Source organism: Pinus tabuliformis, chromosome 7, assembly GCF_031772625.1.
Source record: "Pinus tabuliformis cultivar Carrire ecotype Pingquan chromosome 7, CPIR1, whole genome shotgun sequence".
Taxonomy (NCBI): domain Eukaryota; kingdom Viridiplantae; phylum Streptophyta; class Pinopsida; order Pinales; family Pinaceae; genus Pinus; species Pinus tabuliformis.
The window spans coordinates 1,432,490,338-1,432,510,013 of NC_142293.1; the positions used below are offsets into that span (position 1 = coordinate 1,432,490,338).

The window sequence follows — 19,676 nt, forward strand, 5'->3', positions numbered from 1 at the left end:
TTTATTTACTGTAATAAATGGGATCTACAAAAAGAGAGAGGTTTCAACCATCCAAGTGGATTATTCTATCACGAAACCTCTTCCATTTACAACCAAGAAGTCTATAAATAACACAACAAATCTAGTTTCAAGGTCTCTAGTTTTGCCTAACATATTTATAGTGCACGGTTCCAATGATGGAGCTAATGGACCATACACTATTGACGTAGAAAGTATTTGGCAGAACTTGAACTTTCAAGTGACAAAAAAAATTAAAGTTAGATAAAAAAAGTAAAGAATAGACAATTTACCTTACGAAATAACAGAATAATTCTAGTCTTAATATTTGTTAATTAGATTAAGAATTTTTAATGGATAGTTACAATGATTAAGTTCATCTCATGGACCATACATAATATGGGGTAGAGAAAGCTTAGCATAATTTTGAAATGGCAAAAAAAGTTAGATAAGATAATTTTATTAATGTTTAGTAATGACCTAAAGGTAGATCAATCAGACTTGAAAATACAGTTAGTGGTAACAAACTGTAGGAGTACGAGAGCACTTATATAAGCTAAATGATGAAAGGAAAAATATAAGCTAGAAGAAGCAAAACTAACAAATGAGAGAAGTAACAAGACATACCAGAAAGAAAGAAGTAAGACATGTATACTTGCAGTTGCAAGTTTTCTTTGTCAGTTCAAATGAACTATACATGTATGAATGCAAACATGGCCGTATGCATACAAGCAAGTATATGCATGAGCTTTGTTGTATCAATTTTCCAGGTATGGGAATGAATTGTAGGTGCAAGAATGCAAAATGCCCATAAACATAATACCTTTGCCTTTCTTGCTAGCCTGGTAGAACTACATTGTCTCGGGTGCTCAATATTTCCTAAGTTTATGATAAATCTCAGTATTTCCTGAGCTTCTAATAGCTACGATTCATAATATTAATTGCTAAGGGTTTCCTCTTTCCTTTAACTCATGGTTCTAAACATTTGTTGCAAGAGAAACATATGTCCCACTATAGACACTTGGCATTAGAAGGGGTGAGTAATATGCAATAATCTAGCCAACTATTTCCATATTGAAAGTTGATAAAAAGCCAAAAAAATGACCCCTCTACAGTTCAAAGCACACAACATATAACTTGATTTAGTTGGCGTTTGGTAGAGGTTCCAAGTGGAACGAAGCAGATGCATATCGGAGACCAGGGATGACCATCAAATATATACATGCAGACATTAAGATATCATCCCATTTTGTTGAAACAATTGATGGCGAAAGTTTTAAAGGACATAGGGAGAGGGTTTCGAACAGCCTGGATGGGAGACCAATTTAGAGTTTTTCAATGCTACAATAGAATTTTTTTCGAGGAAGGAAAAATTTCAGGGTAGTGAAGATGTTGTTCGAAGAGAATGCGACCTCTCAAATAGATAGGATATTTCCTATTAACATGTCATAAGTGTAGGTAAATTATACAATAATGAAGCCTCTATTTTATTTCATTGTGTTGTGGGTTATATTTGTGCAACTTGGAGTCTCTTGTAATAATTTGTATGGTTATTCATGATGAGACGATTCCTAGTGGGCTTGTCTGCAATTGAAAGAGAATAGAAGTGTAGCACCATGTAGTCCATAATCTGGTTGAAGACTGTATGTTTGGAAGTCATAGTATCAGTGAAATGCCAAGGAGTATGACTATTATTTGTTCGCACTAGATAGACCATTCCACCATAAAGTTTGATGTTAGTCCTACTAGTACAATTAATAGCATGCCAATCATATATATTTATTTATTACTATAAAGACTAATAGCTATAGTGAACCGCATGGCCTAATAAGCAATTCCAATAACAATCTACAATTCTATGTGGTAACAATCCCAATACTAATAGTAGCAGGAATAACGAACAATGGACCTAAATAAGACTCAAGAAGACTTGCTAAAAGTTAGACATAGATAACTCAACATGACTAAGAAGATTAATGGTAAAGCACTGATCGTTTGCTCGCTAATATAAATGCTAAAATACCAGTGATGGTTTAGGGATTTTTTGGATTTTTATTCAACCTATACGGGTGTTTCTGGTTTCCCTACACATATTTATACAATATATAATAGTGGATTTTTTATTTTTAATCTTTATTTGTGGGCATGTCTCCAATGGCACGGAGTTCAAAAAGAGTTGCTAAATTAGTTAGGCATATATGGCTTAGTGCGACTAAGAAGATTAATGGTAAAGTACTAATCATTTGCTCGCTAATATAAATGGTTAAATAATTGTGATGGTTTAGGGTTTTTTTGGCTTTTTATTCGACCTATGTGGGTGTTTTTGGTCTCCCTACACATATTTATACAATGTGTAATAATGGATTTTATCTAGGTTTAAATCTTATTAACAACATATTGGTTATGTTTTTTTGTGGGCATGTCTCCAATGACAGGGAGTTCTAGTAGAAAGACACATAACAATACTTTCTTCACATTTTAGCACAAATAACCTATTTGTTGTATTCTGAAAGCAAACTATTGAAACCTTTCATCTTTGATGTTTTGAAATTTGTCTATTTTCATGTTGAAACAACAATAGGTAAACAATAAAGGACTACAATATTTGAATATACAATATCTATATCAAGATCTAGCAGATAAGTTACCGGTTGTTTTCTGAAAGCAAACCCTTGACATCCTTAAGCTTTGATTATCCTTTAGGTTCGATGTTCTCATAAACTCGTAGACTGCTTCATTGCTAAAAAGGGCACCCCTTTTGAGTATATATTGGCATTGGAACTCCATGGAAACACAACAGCAAACACACCACAACCAAAATTAAACAGAGAAATTGAATGAAGCCCATGCCAACCCAACACAACAATAAACACAACGCAGACAATAACAAATGAAATACATGCAAAATTAAATGAAGTCCACGTATCCATGCTTATTCAATGCACAAACAGGCGACCTTGACATACATAGGGTCAATTAACAGGCAGGTTGGATATACATAAGTTGAATATTGAATGAATATCGAAGTGAATATTGTTATTGAATGTGCGGTGATTGAATGGGTGGAGACTGCGTGAGATGCATGGAATGCAAAAACCCAAACGATGATGCAGATTTGGGTGGGGCAAAATATTGAATGTGTATAATTAGTAGGAGATACAGGGAATACTGATGCCACAAATTGGTTAGCGGGTCCAGACACTATTGATGATAGTTTAGGTGAAAGTTATCATTGGACGAAAGAGGATGAAAATAGAGACCTCTTATTGGTTGGGGTGAATAGTATCTCCTCACCCCAAGCTTGTGGAGGAAACACTTATTGACGTAATTCTATATATCATTTTTATTTTTCTTAATAATAAATTATATTAATCAATTATTATACATGTCGCAAGCATGGTATTACGCATTAGTTTTTCCTTTGACTACATATTAGTTTGTCTTTGACCAAAAATTTATGTTATTTATCCATAGTTTAACATTGGGTATTCAATTTTCGTAATTTTTTATCATTATTTAAATTGATTTATTTGTAAGGTGATTGGTTGAGGTCTTATTATAGGTTGTTTAGTAACTTCCATTTCTATTAGTTACTAATTTTTTGTTTTTAGTTTTATTTCCTTTCTATTTAACTTTTCTATTTTGATTTTTTCCCTTTTATTTCCCTTTTCATGAATTATAGTTTTTTCTCCATATTTTCAATTTAAGATGACTTATTACTATAAATTTCACTAGATGTTGCAAAGGAAATGTTGTAAGGCATAAATTCGAGAAGCATCGTGACATATAAAGATTCATTGAAGATAAAAATTAGTAAACAAAATTCCTTTCAAAATGCCTTTAAATACAAGACCAACTAGGGTTGTTGCAAGATCCAGCTGCCAGCAAACATCATGAATGTTTTTCATCTCCTCTTTTGTAAGTCTCCTTGCAGGAATCTAATGTGAAAACCTAAGAAGCTCTGTCTTCGGCACGACTCATCCAGAAACAAGCTAAGGACCAACTTGCTGCCGCTGAAAAATGTTCTTGTGTCCATCAACCTTTACTAATGGAACCACCCTCACTCCAAACTTCTCGGTGAAATCTGTTAGAACCTCTACCATATCATAATTGTGTCTAACTTCTACTGGAATGTGCTCATCCCAAGTAGAGTCCCATTCCCTATAAAGAGCCCAAACATCATATTTCCTCGGTAAAATTTTGATAATGACTTTGGTTGATTTCGAACATTTGAGAGAAAATATTAAGCATGTCATTACTACTCAATTTTCCCACCTTAAAATTCCCAAAAGCCTGATACTTGTTCAACTTTGGCTCTATCCAATTCATCTCTACTTTGAATGGGTTAAAGGAAAAAATATATATGTACCCCGGTTCCTGAGAGAATATCGACTCCATTCTTGGCATGATTCAGAGCTTGCACCATTGCAATTAAAGCCTACCTGGCATCGCCTTCTTCATAAATGCTAAAATACTTAAAATTCGTCAAGAAGTTTATAACAACATATCTTTGGATTTATCAGATGCTAAGATTTGTTGTGAGGTTTTTAATTTGAATAACATCATTAACAAGTCATTGCTTTGACATAGGTAAAACATATTAGGATTACAATATAAGGTAAATGCTTAACTATTGTGGAGGATATCAAGTGTGCTAAATTGATTAAATATGCAAAGTCTATAATTTTCTGCTTTTCTTGGTAACAAAGAGCAGGTGGATGTAAACACTACTAGTTTGTCAACCGAGAAAAACTCTTATGGATAAAATATTATTTTATTTATGGGGATGTTATGATTTTTAGTGAAACTCTCAAACTTCAGGCACATCATGATCATTTTACCTTTTACAATTGCAATAAATATAAAACCTTTATCTAAAAAATACATCGACTACACCTACTGCACATTAAAAATAAACCGCTAGTTTTGAAAGAAAAGATATTTCAAGTCTAATACTACGCTTATATATGAGAGTGTCATAGGGAAGGTTAAGAAGGAAAAACATATTACCGTGTGATCGAGTTCACTCAGTGGTTTGTACTCTCTTCTATATAATCAAAGTAAAGAAGTTAGAACTGAAAAAAAAAACACATTGACCTAAACAAATCCATAAATAATTAATAAATTCTTAATAATAAAATGAGAGAGATTTGAAATTTAATAAACCACATCAAAAACAAAAATTCCAAAGTAATTAATAATCTTTTTTTATAATAAAATGAGATAGATTTGAAATTTAATAAACCACATAAAAAATTACCTCTCCTCATCCATCCATGAAGAAGTAGTATGGAGACTGGCTTTTGATTCATCTATAAAATGGTAATGATGATGTCTCGAATCAGTGATGTCTCTAATCATAAAACAAAACTTATAAATTCAGCTAAACATTACCAAAATCCATGCTATAATCATACAACTGAACGAAAAAATAATTTTATATACATATCCAATCTCCAACCTCTAAATGAAGTTGCAGAAAGTGAATTTGGGAACAGAGGAGAAGCCCAAGATGGCCTCCATAAGTGAGGGATGAACAAACTATGAAATAAATTGAGTCTCTGTTCAAATAATATTAAGATTTATTCCCATAGAGTTTCACTAAAATGAAGGGAATACAAGGAGAGTTGGGAGAGATGAATATAGAGCTTCATCTAGATGCCAAGCAAGTTAAGCATCCACCATATCGGCTCAATTCCCAATTCAAGGAAAAGGTAAATAAAGAAATTGATTTAATGCTAGTTGTTGGTTTGATCTGTCTAGTAGATAAATATGACTGGATCAACTATGGGGGTATATATATATATATATATATATATATATATATATATATATATATATATATATATATATATATATATATATATACTACTTTTGTTGGATCAACAAAAACAACAGGTGCTTTTCAAATCCCGGCTACTAACTCTGCTAACCATGCTATAGGTGGTGGCTGTATGCCTTGATACTAATAGACGGAGTCCAACGATGGAATGTAGTCCTTCTCCGAGTTCTTACCCAAGATAACTTCCCATGGCTATGTCCTCATGAAAAAGGGGGAATAGAAAGCAAACAATTTTATCTTCCAAGAAAACAAGACTACATTCATTGAATGAATCCTCGTCAATGAACCCACTAACATAGTGGATGTTTGAATTATGGAAGGAGATAGGAAAAAAATGAACAATGCCCGTTTCAAGAGAGAATGCTCAGAGAATACAAACGAGATAATTGGGATCTTACTGCATTAACAGGTTTGTAATCATTGTACAATTAATCATCAATGCATACCATAATGTAAAAATATAATTAGGAATGTCCATGGTGATCTTAAATAGTTCCTTAGAATGCTTGAAGAACACTGATGCTTCAATTTATAAACCTTCACTAATGCATATAGTAGAAATCAAATAGAGATTGTGGAAAGTAGAAAATATGGACAAAGCATAGCCATCATACAAAAGGATGCTCAGGGAATACAAACAAAATAATCAATTTCATTCTGCAAAACAAGTTTGCAGTCAGCACATCACTCTTCAATGGATCCCGTAAAACTCTCAGCCAATACTCAACATACAAAGAGGATGCTTAGGGAATACAAACCAGATAATACATTTCATTATGCAAAACAAGTTTGCAGTCAACATATAACTCTTCAATGGATCCTGTAAAACTCTCAGCCAACACTCAACATACAAAGAGGAAGCTCAGGGAATACAAACCAGATAATCATTTCATTCTGCAAAACAAGTTTCCAGTCAGCGCATAGTTCCTTATGAATGCATCCTAAAAAAACTATCAAATTTTAATCAATAAACAACATAAAAAAGAGAAACCATAAGCTTTAACAAAGGAATTCCCATAAAATATAATCCAAATAATATGATTCTTCTCGCAAGACAAGTTTTAAATCACTAGGACTTCAAACAAGTCAAAGAAATTTGAAATTTTTGGAAATAATATGGAGGTGATCCCTTAATTGAGAAGAGATGTTGATTCCAGAACCATGGCCATGCCTAAAAAAAATAAAAATTTCCAGAGAAAATATGATGATATGCTTTCACATTTCCAATCCTATTGAAATTAACACCAACATAACATATTGCTCCCTATAATTTAACATTACCAAAGTAGTACTTTGGAATTCAGAAGGAACCCAAAATAAGTTCCAATGGCTATCCTTACAAAAAAAGGGGAATAGAAAGCAAACAATTTTATATTCCTAGAAAACAGGACTAACACAGATCTGTCATGTGTGCTCCAACCTAGTGGAAGATGATATGGGGTACACTATCTAACAACAATGAGTCACCAAACACTTGTATTTTTTAAATGCCACTGTGGGCTGATAGTTTTAAGAGTACTGTTAGGGAAATAAGCTCGATGTAGTTATTTGATCCTCACCTATATCTATTTTAAATCTGATATAGTGAGAGTTATTGAGAATTTGAGATAGAGGACACCTCTGGCTTCCCTTTTTTGGGGGTACCTTGACTAGATCCATCAAAGTAATCCCCATGTTCCAGATTTGTCGATAGGAGCACGACCCAACTTTTTTGTGTGTAGAGGTTGATGAAAAGTTTGAGAAGATTGACTGACCTTGGAAGGCACATTGAAAAAGAGTTATATACCTGTCTTCAAAGATTTCAACATTTCTATCTTTCCAGATTCCCCATGATACTATTAGAGGAAGGCCTTTGAGGCTTTTGAGATCTGAGTTTTGCTACCACTTTTTAAAGCACTCTTTAACATAACCTCCTTGTCTACAGTCCTTCTGATTAAAATAAACTCCCACCAATTTCTCACTCAACGATCAAACCATCTTTAAAAAAAAGCGATACCTTAACCACTCCAAGAGAAATGCCAAGCGGAAAGAGTGACAGATAACCACAGCCTTAGCTCAAATCAAAGGGGCAAGAATCCAGGCTTTAACCTGCTCTGAAGAAACATACTAATTGTGAATTATTCTTAATATTTCAAATCCATATATTGTTTTGTTTGAAAAGAAGCAGAAATAATAGAATATTGTGAATTTTTGGTTGCCATTGACACCTTGTTCACATGTTTGGAAGATTCGCAGAAGAAGTTGCTTCATACCAAGATGGTCCTCCAATGACCAGGGAGATTGTCCCCATGAATTATCTTTTATTCCCAATAACAACGAAAGCGTTATGAAGGTATGTAAGTGAGGTTTATCATAAATAGCGTTCACAAATCATGCCCTTGACTTGTCGCTGACATACATTTTCTGCGCTCCATGAAAACACTGAAAATTTCGGGTCTGGTTCTTACAAATTATCATTCTTGTTGTTGTGATGGATGGTAGTAGCCCCAACACTTCTGTTGCTGCTGCAACTGCACCCAGAACAGCATCCCGGAGACCCAAGAGTATGTTTTACTTCCCAATCCCCTATATTTTTGGTTTCAATGTTTCACATAACAATTGGGTTCTTGTTGTATTAGACGATTTAGTTAAACATAACCAAGTAGGATAAATCAATCCTCGATGAGAGATGAGACGATCACTGTGGAAAAGGTGTAGTTAGAATTGAAACCAAGATCTGTTGCAATCATTTGCAACAATCCCCACAAGCTGAAACATCAGGATTTATGGAAACCATTTCTCAATTTCATTTAACTCTTGATATGATGTGATGGGATAGATGAAGCAGAGCTGAGAAAACATGTAACATAATGAGAATTCATTTTCGGAGACCAATATGACCAATGAGCCAATACCAATGAACTTTCCCTCTCATGCATTTAGGAAAATTTGGTTCCCTTCGATAGTAAAGCCAAGGTGTTTCGTAACCAGACCAAGGTTCAAATCCTCGAGGGACACGTTTCCTGGTCGCATCTCAGCCGAAGGAATACTTGGTTATATTCTATTATAATACTCCTAGAATGGGGAAGGGGATGCTCACCACAGTACTAATGAAGAGATCGATTAAACAAAATACAAACCACATCAAAAACAAAAAATTACCTCTCCTCATCCATCCATCAAGAAGTAGTATGGATAGTATGGAGATTGGCTTTTGATTCATCTATAAAATGGTAATGATGATGTCTTGAATCGTAAAACAAAACTTATAAATTCGGCTAAACATTACCAAAATCCATGCTATAATCATACATCTGAATGAAAAAATAATTATATACATATCCAATCTCCAACCTCTAAATGAAGTTGCAGAAAGTGAATTTGGGAATTGAGTCTCTGTTCAAATAATATTCAGATCTATTCCCATAGAGTTTCACTGAAATGAAGGGAATACAAGGAGAGTTGGGAGAGATGAATATATAGCTTCATCTAGATGCCAAGCAAGTTAAGCATCCACCATATCAACTCAATCCCCAATTCAAGGAAAAGGTAATAAAGAAATTGATTTAACGCTAGCTACTGGTTTGATCTCTCCAGTAGAAAAATATGATTGGATCAACTATGGGGGTATATATATATATACTACTTTTGCTGGATCAACAGAAACAATAGGTGCTTTTCAAACCCCGGCTACTGGCTCTGCTAGCCATGTTATAGGTGGTGGTCGTATGCCTTGATACTAATAGACGAAGTCAAACGATGGAATGTAGTTCTTCTCCAAGTTCTTACCCAAGATAAGTTCCCGTGGCTATGTCCTCATGAAAAAGGGGGAATAGAAAGCAAACAATTTTATCTTCCAAGAAAATAGGACTACATTCATTGAATGAATCCTCGTCAATGAACCCACTAACATAGTGGATGTTTGAATTATGGAAGGAGATAGGAAAAAAATGAACAATGCTCTTTTCAAGAGAGAATGCTTAGAGAATACAAACTAGATAATTGGGCTCTTATTGCATTAATAGGTTTGCAATCATTATACAATTAATCATCCATGCATACCATAATGTAAAATTATAATTAGGAATGTCCATGGTGATCTTAAATAGTTCCCTAGAATGCTTGAAGAACACTGATGCTTCAATTTATGAACCTTCACTAATGCATATAGATTCAAAGTGGAAGCATTCAACTTCTTTCCTAGAATGAAATAAGCAAATATTGCAGTAAAAAAGGGCTAATTGGCCTATTTTGGTCACATGTTGAGACTAAGCAACTGATCCAGGATCAAAATGGTTCTGAATGGAAGCGATTTCTTAAGATTTTCCAAATTGTTGATAAGAAGAAGAGGTCATGACACAAAGGTCTGCAAAATATTTAGTATTCATGAATGCAAATTTGGAGTATCTAGAATTGTTTAAGATAAGGAAAAATAAAGGATGCTTAATAGGCCACGTTTGTATGCTTTGTGTCTGTATTTTTTTTTTGGCAGCAATCTCATGTACCATGCTCCTATTTGTATTCTTGAAGTAACTTCCCACCTGATTATTTCTATCCAATGTCCAGATATGCCATTGACTCTGCATCAAATGACGAATATCTCGAGAAAAAATTGAAGTAAGGTTCCTCCAAAAATGTTAAAAAACCACTACCAAAGGGAAAGGGAAGCAGTGGAATCTATAACAAGAAGGAATGTTCAAAAAGCACTAAAACCTATCGAGAAGGAATTAAGAGGTGAATGGAATACTCAATAGGATTCTCAGAGTTGCAGCAAGAGAATGGATGTGGTTTCTTTCACATTTTCATGTCGTATGAGGTCTACAGGTGGATCCCAAACATGAATTCATTCAATGGAGAAGAAGCAAGGTCAAGCAGTGGATGATTGGAGAGAAAGGCAAACCACCTGTTGGAGAGATCCTTGCACAGATAGTGAACCTGAGAAAATCATATCATAAGTAACATGCTCATCTTTGTCTTCTTTCAATCTTGCCATGTTAGGAGGAGATAGCTTAAATTCTCTTTTGGAGCAAAAGTTGTGGAGTTGACCTGGGCGACATAAATTCTTTCAAGGATTCCATTTCTAGTAAAACTACTGCACCTATACTTCAGGACTTGATTATCACACTCAATATAGAAAGACGAGTTGAGATGAACCAAAACTGTGACTAAATACTAATTTTCTATCTCTGTTCTAGAAGCTACTAAGACACCAAAGAGTAAAACAATAATAAAAAAATTGTACAGAAACAATAGGTCCTATAAGATTTTGTATAAGGTTTGATCATGTTGGGAGAGAAGAGTTAACGAGGACCTTAGTTTGTTGACCTTTCATTCAATCTTAGATTAAATGTCTTTTCCTCTTTTACTTTTTCTTAAAATCCCCTGTTATACTGACATATCATAAAATCTATTGTCAAATTAAGTAATCCAATAAAGAAGGGATGACTGATTCTCATGTGACACCCTCATGCTTTTGATCTTTACACGAACTTGCAATGAATCCCATTCATATATTTAATGAGAATTTAAAATTCAACCCCTTAAAGTGAGAAACAAAAAGGAAGTATAAGAATTTCAATATTCTTGAGATGGATTAACAAGGAGAACAATTAAAACTATATATTATTACTGAAAGCAATATTAAATAAATATGTTAACAATGTTTTGATATAAAGTATACAACCCATCAATGCTTATTGTTGCTGTTGTATACACTGCTCAATACACTTTAAGGAAGGATCATTGTTGGAGTACAACTCTTACCATTCACACAGGCTACTCTGAAGTAGACCTCAAGTAAGTATTCTAGTTTTCAAGGAGACATGCTTGTAATTAGTTTATCCTATATATATCCTACTACTAGGCATCTTAGATTTCTTCATCAAGTACATGCACCCAATGCGTAATTATAATACCAAGTACTGTGTATTTATCAACTATATGTTGGCACTAGTCTATTTGAGTTCTATTTTAATGTCAAAAAGGTCAAAGAGAAAAGGGTAGTTCTATACATTGTGATGTAATAACATTCTTTTACTTGTTTCAGGGAATGCGCACACTTCATGGTTGAATATCACAAGAATGCAGGAGGAAATAAGCTAAGAGTTGTCCACATGAAGTGTTCAATACCATTTTTTGGTTGTGTTTCTCTTTTAGCCCCTGCCAACTTACCTGGTGATGACAATTGTAGCTCTAACACCTGATGAATAATGCACACCGTGTTTACAACTGTCGCAAATAGAAAGTTTTGGGTTTTGTTCATGGAAATAACCCTTGACAAGGTATACATAAATTTATAGTTGAATTTTATTATACATTGAGAACACCCTTAATACCGAAAAATTAATTATTTTTCATTAAGTCAGAACTCTGCATTAGATGATGAATATGACAAGAAAAAATTGTAGAAAGGTGCCTCCAAAAATGTTAAAAAACCACTACCAAAGGGAAAGGGAAGCAGTGGAATCTATAACAAGCAAGAATGTTCAAAAATCACTGAAACCTATAGAAAAGGAATTAAGAGGTGAATGGAATACTCAACACGATTCTCAGAGTTGCAGCAAGAGCATGGATGTGGTTTCTTTCACATTTTCAGGTTGTATGAGGTGTACTGGTGGATCCCAAACATGAATCCATTCAATGCAGAAGAAGCAAGGTCAAGCAGTGGATGATTGGAGAGAAAGGCAGACCACATGTTGGAGAGATCCTTGCACAAATAGTGAACCTGAGAAAATCATATCATAAGTAACATGCTCATCTTCGTCTTATTTCAATCCTGCCATGTTAGGAGGAGATAACTTAAATTCTCTTTTGGAGCAAAAGTTGTGGAGTTGACCTGGGCGCCAGAAATTCTTTTAAGGATTCCATTTCTAGTAAAACTACTGCACCTATACTTCAGGACTTGATTATCACACTCAATATAGAAAGACCAGTTGAGATGAACCAAAAATGTGACTAAATACTAATTTTCTATCTCTGTTCTAGAAGCTACTGAGACACCAAAGAGTAAAACAATAAAAAAATTGTACAGAAACAGTAGGTCCTATAAGCTTTGTAGAATGATTGATCATGTTGGGAGAGAAGGGTTAACCGGAACCTTAGTTAGTTTCATTGTTTCACATAACAATTGGGTACTTGTTGTATTAGACGATTTAGTTAAACATAACTAAGTAGGATAAATCAATCCTCGATGAGACGATCACCGTGGAAAAAGCGTAGTTAGAATTGAAACCAAGATCTGTTGCAATCATTTGCAACAATCCCCACAAGATGAAACATCAGGATTTATGGAAACCATGTCTCAATTTCATTTAACTCTTGATATGATGTGATGGGATAGATGAAGCAGAGCTGAGAAAACACGTAACAAAATGAGAATTCACTTGTGGAGGCCAATATCACCAATGATCCAATACCAATAAACTTTCCCTCTCACGCATTTAGGAAAAACTTTTGATCAGGATTTTGGGAAAGTTTGGTTCCCTTCGATAGTAAAGTCGAGGTGTTTCATACCCAGACCAAGGTTCAAATCCCGAGGGACATGTTTCTCGGTCGCATCTCAATCGAAGGAATACTTGGTTACATTCTATTGTAATACTCTCAGAATGGGGAAGGGGATGCTCACCACAATACTAATGAAGAGATAGGTTAAACAAAATATAAACCACATCAAAAACAAAAATTACCTCTCCTCATCCATCCATCCATCCAGAACCATGGGCCCTGCCTACTAAAACTGAATAAAAATATCCAGAGAAAAGATGCTCATCTACTTTCACATTTCCAATCCTATTAAAAGTAATACCAACATAGCATATTGCTCCCTAGAATTTAACATTACGAGAGCAGATATAAACTAAAACTATGCCAAGATTAATCTACTGCTCACCTCGACAGCTTGTGAGTGATTCGCAAACCCATTGAGTCTGAAGGATCTTGTACATTGGAAGCCGAAATAAGCCTTTAAATTGCTTAAGGAAAAAAAAAATCTGAATGAGATCTCTCTAATTTGAATTCCTCCCACGAAGAACATTAAGTCAACCTTGCAAGAATCCTTTAAACATTGTACAGAGGTTTGGAACAAAAAAAATTAAGAAGAACATGAAGTCAACATATCAGGAATTCTGTAAACATTGTATAGAGGTTTGGAACAAAATTTTTTTACATTAAATGAATACCCTGCACCAAACTTCTTTACAATTAAGATTTCAATTTTCTAAAACCCCTGCAATTACTTTGAAATTAAAATGGTGAATTAATGACAAGCACCAGGTGCATCTCCATCTCCATCGCCATCTTTGTCTCTTTGTCCCTCACTGTCCCCGATGCTCTTTTCAGAACAAACCTCGACAACTCCATCTCTGTTTCCTTGTCTGTCCCCTTCCCCAATGCTCTTTTCAAAACAAACCTCTGCAACATCTTCATCTGAGACACCATTATCCATTGCATTGCAGTTAATGTTGTTGTTAACACAATTATTATTAACTATAACATCATCTTTCGATAAAAATCACATACGAGATAATCTCGTCGACGCGTTTTGAACCAACCAGTTTGGTTCATCTTCAGGACAAGATGAGGAATCCGATCTAGGCAATGAAATAAATAGATGAAGGAAGCAACTAACTAGCCATTAGAAAATAATAGCTAGTTTGACTAAAACACTGAAAAAATAATTAAGATTTGACAAAAAAACCAAAAAAATTTAATTTTTAATTAATATTTTAAATTCAATTATAATTTATTAATATAACAAATAAAATCAATTTAAGTTATATTATTATTTCTTTAAATAATTGGTTTAAAAATAATATCATTAATCTAACTTTAACATTGATATTAACTACATACCTAACCTAATATTAAGATTTTTATTATTATTATAATATAATAATTTAAAATATATTTTAAATCCAGATTGATTTTGAAATATTAGATTCCAATGAATGGATTAAAAATATTAATTAATGGATAAAAGTACAATTTTTTTTTAAGTGACCGTATGATGATGAAATAGAGTCCACGTCATCCAGTGAATCAACCTTGATAAGCCAGTCTTTTCTGATTTTTCAGACAGATTTGTTTTTCCGAACCAGGCGTCCACTGCTTTATAACAGTGGTTTTTCCCTGACAAATTTGTTTTTTCGAACCAGGGGTCCACTACTTTATAACAATTGTCTTTTTCTGACATATATTTGTGTTTTCCACTGCTTTATATGAACATTTGTTATCATTTCTATATGATTTAACGAGTGGTGAAAAGAAAATCCATGTCTTGCCCCGTCAACACAGAAAATAAAACATGGGAGTGGGAGCTGAGAGTGCATTGGGCACTATGCCAAAAAAACAGCAGTGTCAGCGTCGAGCCTCACTTGCCAAAAATAAGCTGCGGCGTCGGAGTGGAAAAAAAGTGGTGTCAGCGTCACTTGCCAAAAGACCGCAGCGGTGTCAGCGTCGAGCGCGGATGATGGAACACGTGGGAGTGGGAAAAGCAGCGGTGTGGGACAGGAGAGGACGTAGTGGGTGTGTAGGTGTCTTGAATTTCGGTGCTTATTGAATCCAAAACCACGGCGGTTTTGAAAGGCCTCGCAGCCACCCTATATTGACGTACCTGATAAATGGTTAAATGGTAGCCGCGGGGATTGAGAGATTGAGATCGGATGAAAAGGTTGCTGAATGTCATTTACCATCCGAGAAACCAGTATCTTTTGCACCTAGATCGCTAGACTCCGGATGCAGAGAGGGTCAAATTGGCTCTGTATGCGAAGTCTGATAGGGTTTTTAGGATCATTGACAATGTAAACGCGATGGGGAAGACGGATGATGTTACTTACATGGGTTCCACTGCAATTTACATCTACTTGCTTAGGATCAATACAGATTGGGACTTGGTCATCACCCTCAGCGCCCTGGGTTACCCATATTTCCTTCTCTTAACACGTGAATCCATAATGCTTTGCTAGCTTTAATGGTTGTCTCTCTCTTTCTCTCAGGAGCACCCAATGTGTAGTGTTGTACGTGTAACAGTGGAAGTGTGTTGTGTGAAGAGCTCAATACGTAGTGTTTGTTTTAATGTTAGTTCTGTAGTGTTGTTTCAATGTAGTGTTTGTTTCAATGTGAGTTCTGTAGGGTGGTCTAAATTGACTTGTAGTGTTGTGTTAATTGAGTTGTGTTATGTGCGATATGTTAGTATGTAAGTTTGTGCATATTTATGTTTGTGGTTCTGTGATAATCGAGAGAGGGAAAATACCATGGCAGAGGAGCACATGGAATCACTTTTGATGGGCGGCAAACATGATTCACAGAGATGTCAAACATGATTCACAGAGGATGTCAGCATGTCTTCACGGTGAGTGTCCTGAAAGAAAATATATATTCATCTATATTTATGTATGGAATTGTTCTTTGATTTCTTGTTGCTTTTTTTCTCTAATGAGTTAAAGTGTACTACGCAGAAACTAACAATATCGCGGCACACTGAACTAAAGACTCTGGTTAGGCCCACAACCAATTAACAAGAATTTCCATAAATCAAGCCCTTCAACACTGATTTTGTTGGCCAACAAAGTTAAGGTTAGTGCATTTTGATTGATAATTTGATTTGTTGATTTTCGAGAAAATCCTAGAACTTTAAAAAAATACAGAACCCTTTCTCTGCTCTTCTTATGATATTTGATGCATGAAGATTTTACTTTTGCTTTAATTTTAATTTTTGTCAACCGGCATGATATTTGATGCATGGAGATTTTACTTTTGTTTTAATTTTTGTCAAACCGGTTTTGAGGATTTGCGATCCTTCCTTTTTGAAAGGGAAAGAAATTTGTTATCCCTTCTTCGAACATTTTCTTTCGAACATCTTCTTTCAAGTTGTCTTTCAATGGAACAAAACCATGACATGATAATGTGCGTTTCACTGTCATTATGTTCAGAATGAGTTTCACTGTCATTGTACCTATCCTCCTCCGTCAAACAATAATTCCATGTTTCCAAAGACAATTTGCTTCAAGTCTGGTAAGTCAAAGAGCTAGTTCATAAGGAACTGAACATGTCTGATCACCAACCATACATAACTCAGCTCCAACTTCTGTAATATCTGAATCATCTGTAGTGTCAGATTCTGCACCCAGAATCCTCTTGATATGTAGGGATTGGATGGTCATCATCTGTGGATAAACCAATAGTCACACCTTCCTAGCAATCCTCAGGCATGTTAGATCATGGAACAAATGATGATGGTTGCCTAGCTAGGATCAACTCCACAGCATTACTAAGATGTACAGCGTTAACGTTTAACTCATCCTGGCTACCAAATTCTACCTAAATTTATTACTAGGTCAACTCATCCCATGCAAATGCCAATATTATCCAATGTTGGGAAAGCCATGTGAAAAACCATTGGTGTATGACTGCTACCCATGGAGTTCATGATTGGGTTCAAAACAGGTATATCATGCCAGCCTCCCTAAAGTGAATATGGTGAAGTGTCAACATACAGAGTTTACCTCTGAATTTTGAAAGGCAGGGACTGTAACACCTGTTGTGTCAGCCCTATTGTTGAGCACTCATCCCTAATTTCCTCTGTGGTGAACATGTCTCCAACACCAACATCTGCTGGTTTCCAAGGAGAACACAGTCCGTGGTAGGGGCAAGTTCTCATGATCTATCTATTTATTGGGCTGAGGCTCCTCCCAATTTCTCTTCAACATATGACATGAACTGACTCTATGGGTGTTTGGTTTTGTTGCTACCACTAACATCCAGTGGCCAGTGATAGTTCCACCACAGTCCATATTCTAAACTCTGCTACAAGAACGTTAGTCCAGGAATACAAATACTGAGCTGAAATGAAAAACAATCAGCAGACCCAATGAAAGTACATCAAGCTGCCAACTCTTAAGGTTTGATTTGTTACCAATGTCCTTTGGTCACGGTGTGATGTTGCATAGTTCAGTGAAACAAGCCCATCATCTAAAGTTTGGTGAGCAGGAGAATGTAGGTGTAATCTATAACCCAGGGTCACACAAATGGGTTCACATGACCAGCAATATGTGGCAATTTTATGCATCCAATCTTATGTTAACAAGACAACACTTGTTTAAGTGCCATGACGTCCAAAATATCATGTGCAGGTCTATGTTAATTTCTCATAGTAACACATGGTAGTCACTCAGAAAAATCGCATTTCGATGGCATGACACATTGCTTTATTAGCAGTCTAGCAGTCCATATGGACAGTGATACCTGGGGAGCTCATCTAAGCATTACAGTTTTCCTTACTGTATGCATAAGAAACCCAGGATTAACTCTGTTAGGGAGGATATGACTAAGACATACTCCAGTGTTTAATTCTGTTACTATGCTGTGTATTACTACTGCCCCCCCTTGCAGACGGTATGAGTGAGTTGTTAAGTGTTCAATCCATAAAGAGGGCATAAATCAAGCAAAACATGTTAAAGCCATTACATCAGGTTTATTTATTTAGGGTACAGACAGAATATTTACCACTATGAGGTTACCATTGGATGTGATCATAGTTTAGGTCAAACAAGGACAATGTCATTGTGTACAACAGTCAATAATATATGGCCTGTGGGTCTAATCTCAGGAAACTGAGGCTGTACATTGAGGTAAGCTACAGCCAAGTAAACAATTCAGGAGGGAAGGACATTGGAGTAAGATTCAAAGTTCTCCACCCAACCATTGGCAAGCTGCCCATGGTGCAGCTGCCACCCCCTAGCTGATAAAACCCCATTCCAATGTCCAGTCTAGGGAATCCATAGGTATAGGCTATCTCCAAACTGCGTGTAAGAGCATGATTGTAGGCTAGCACAGGGATTCCATAGGCCAAAATCCCCACCCATGTTTAATTTAGGGAATCCAGGGATGTGCCTCCACCCTGTATGTAATTGCTTAACCCTTCAGCTCATATGGGACTCTAGAGGCCTAAATCCCCACCCGTGATTAACTCAGGGAATGCAGGGATGTGCCTCCACCCTAAAATGACTTTAGCAGCTCAACCCAAAGCTGCGAGTCCAGAGCCTACTAGTTTTGGTGAACTAACTCAGCAGCTCCACCCAAGCTGGGTATCCAGAGTTTACTGGTTTTGGGAAACCAATGAGAAGCCCAGTATCAGGCATCCAGTGGTCACAGTTCCATCCTTAGTCCATTTTCATTACTCCTCTGTTTCTAGTTTCATACTTAGAATCTAAAGATATATTGACTATAGAGTGCAATAAGGAAGACTATCTGCAGTAACCACCAGAGAGTCTTATTTCAGTTAGCGCTCCTTGTTACATGCAACAAAGATGAAAAATGTAGCCACAGATTCAGGTAGCCATTACGCACTATTGCTACAGGGCAGGGCACCTAAAACATTTTAATTCAGCAAGGGTGGCTACGGAGGGTTGTTTGTCAATCAAAGCATGGCAAGAAGTGTATTACTTAATCAAATTGTGTGTGGGAGGTGTTAATGCCCGAATTTCTGGGCACATCAGGTGAAAAAAAGAGGACGTAGTGCTGCCTAGTGAGCATGTTCTCCAGCCTAAGTTTATTAAGGATATGCATCCACAATCCCATTTGATCCGATTGGAATGATTTCCGTCTATCAGTGTAACCCTAGCATTCGGGCACTAGCTAAGCACAACAAAACAATAACATCCAGTCTCTAAGATCTTAATTGGTTCAACGTAACTCACCTATATTGCTACAGGTCCCCTTGCCACTCTCGTGCAATTGATGACTCACATTTGAGCTTGTGCCTCCTTTCCATTGTTGTAATCTCCCTGATTATCCTCTAGTGATGTTGATTTAATGATGAATCCTTCCTCTCTTTACTTGTTCACTCCCACTGTGCTTCCTC

At 35.7% G+C, this 19,676-nt stretch overlaps 1 long non-coding RNA gene across 1 annotated transcript in view; it reads left to right on the forward strand.

Annotated features, from left to right (window-relative positions):
• The first annotated feature begins 15,401 nt into the window (after positions 1-15,401).
• LOC149253066 (uncharacterized) overlaps positions 15,402-19,676 on the forward strand; it is a 33,289-nt gene continuing 29,014 nt past the window's right edge. The window contains exons 1-2 of the long non-coding RNA XR_016266117.1: positions 15,402-16,166; positions 16,273-16,390. This is a non-coding gene — a long non-coding RNA (uncharacterized LOC149253066). The remainder of the gene's footprint in view (positions 16,167-16,272; positions 16,391-19,676) is intronic.